This window comes from Littorina saxatilis, linkage group LG2, assembly GCF_037325665.1.
Source record: "Littorina saxatilis isolate snail1 linkage group LG2, US_GU_Lsax_2.0, whole genome shotgun sequence".
NCBI classification, from domain to species: domain Eukaryota; kingdom Metazoa; phylum Mollusca; class Gastropoda; order Littorinimorpha; family Littorinidae; genus Littorina; species Littorina saxatilis.
Window position 1 is genome coordinate 59,752,816 of NC_090246.1, and position 2,500 is coordinate 59,755,315.

Below are 2,500 nucleotides of genomic sequence, written 5' to 3' on the forward strand. Positions count from 1 at the left end.
TGACCTGTGCGGATGACCAGTGCAGATGATCATGAAGGATGAATAGTGCGGATGACCGATGCGGATGATCACAAAAGGATGACCAGTGCGGATGACCGCAAATGACCAGTGTGGATGACCGATCCAGATGACCAGTGCTGGTGACCGGTGAAGGTGACTGTTGCACATACCCAGTGCGGATGACTACGATGGATGACCAGTGCGGATTTGTGCAATTTCCAAGGAGTAGACATCGACATAAGATGGCACACGCACATTGACCGACTGCGCAACCACAGCATGCTGTTGCACATGGTAAATTTCTCCACAGCCACACTTCAAAATTAGCATGACTTCAGTTGGTGTAGGTTCTACTCCATGCGGTTTTCTGCCCATCCTACAACCACCCAGAGTCAACCGTTCAAGATTTGGAAGATCCCCGTAGAATTGCAATACAGCCCTTTTCAGATGGACGTTCAGCAATGGGCTGATGTGGGCGGTAGTTTTTGATTTATGTGGACTGGTGCTTGGAGGTTCTAGCTAGCCAGGTTTCATATCTCTCACGTGATATGTTGTTTGAGATTTTGCACATGTAGCACTCGCTTACAAACTGCGACATTTGCTGAAAGACTTCACCGATTTTCACGCATGGATCTTCTGCAGAGAAATTAAGCACTCCTACGAACACACTGGTTAATGAACAGCTGTCACCAGATGGCATACGCTTCCATCTAAAATATCTCTATCGTCTGGTAAACAATCAAATCGGAGAAAACTAGTCTCTCACGATGTTCTTTGATCATCACCCGCCATTTTGTAAGATCAATTTACAAGTTTTATCTTCGACAGTGAAACCTGTGCTTTGGAACACCATACGCACTAATCACAAGTCCACGAATAACACAGGTTTCACATCTTCTCAGCCTGGATGTAATTCCATACACACTCATGTGCAAATTGTTTCCATTTAGCAGAATGAAACACGTCAAATGCCTTTGTTTTTTGTCTTGGAAGAGGAGCTCAAGTACGGACACGGACAACACTACAGGCCATACTGCACGTGTTGTCATATTACTCATTACGTTTTCCCGACGTCATGAAGTTATGACGCCATTCTAGCCCTTTTTTCTATGGAATGCCTTTTGTGTCTAAACAAAAAAATCAACATTTGCTAATTTTCCTATAATTAATTTTGTCTCAATTTGCCCAAGGATTTAAAGATGTCATCCTGCGGATTTGTAAACTTCAGGAGTTAAACTACCCAAAACCATTAAAACATTTTCCGAGGTATTTTTCAAGGGGTTATTGCCCTGCCGTAAGGACTATATGTGTGTGAGTGTGTTTTGATGTGTGTGTGTGCGTGTGTGTGTGTGTGTGTATATATGTTTCAGTGTACGTGTGCGTAAGTTTGAGTGTAGGTGTGTGTGTGTGTGTGTGTGTGTGTGTGTGTGTGTGTGTGTATGTGTGTGTGTTTGATTGTAAAGATGTGTGTGTCCGTCCGTGTGTTTTGTGTGTATGAAGTTTGTGTGAGTGAGTGAGTGAGTGCGTGGGAATGTGTGTCAGTGTCTGTGCGTTTGTTTGTTTGTTTGCTTAACGCCCAGCCGACCACGAAGGGCCATATCAGGGCGGTGCTGCTTTGACATATAACGTGCGCCACACACAAGACAGAAGTCGCAGCACAGGCTTCACGTCTCACCCAGTCACATTATTCTGACACCGGACCAACCCGTCCTAGCACTAACCCCATAATGCCAGACGCCAGGCGGAGCAGCCACTAGATTGCCAATTTTAAAGTCTTAGGTATGACCCGGCCGGGGTTCGAACCCACGACCTCCCGATCACGGGGCGGACGCCTTACCAATGTCTGTGCGTGTGTGACTTGGGATGTGTGTGTGAGAGAGAGAGACAGCGGATTTGTCCTTCGCATTGCACTTCTACTTAATTTTCTATCGGTCGCCTCACTGAGACCACAACAACACCCAAAACACACACACACACACACGATCAAACTAGCACTACTCTTTAAAATACATTTATTTGACGTTAATACACATTTGATACTGTTTAGGCATTTGCAACAAATTTTAAACATTTGACAAAACACAGTTGATGACAGTGCAATGAAGGTTTCAAGAGAAATTTAGAGCTCTCGATTTAACTTTGAGAAACGCTCAATAATTCCCTCAAAAGGCCAGCTGATGGACTTCCAACAGCTCTAGAAGGTACACTGGAAGCCCTGCTCAAGGTAAACACCGTCTGTTCCTGGAAAGTGTATGCAGAAGGAGCGAAAACTACAGTTGTCCTGCGACTTGTGTCAGCCTCTGACTCGGACCGGCCAGCCATGACTCAACATTTTCGACGAAAGCCGCCAAGCCAGCTTCAGCGCGACAAGCTGCGAGCAGAAGAAAGAAAGAAGAAGAAAACCGTGTCGACACATTGAAGGCAAGTCATGAAATCCCTTCACTGTTCAATCCCGCTACCCTTGTTTCGACACAAGAAGGAAATCAACAACTGCTGGAAT

At 45.3% G+C, this 2,500-nt stretch overlaps 1 long non-coding RNA gene across 1 annotated transcript in view; it reads right to left on the reverse strand.

Annotated features, from left to right (window-relative positions):
* Window positions 1-1,995: 1,995 nt before the first annotated feature.
* LOC138959399 (uncharacterized) overlaps window positions 1,996-2,500 on the reverse strand; it is an 11,117-nt gene continuing 10,612 nt past the window's right edge. Inside the window, exon 3 of the long non-coding RNA XR_011453712.1 lies at window positions 1,996-2,500. This exon is cut by the window's right edge and continues 3,247 nt beyond it. This is a non-coding gene — a long non-coding RNA (uncharacterized lncRNA).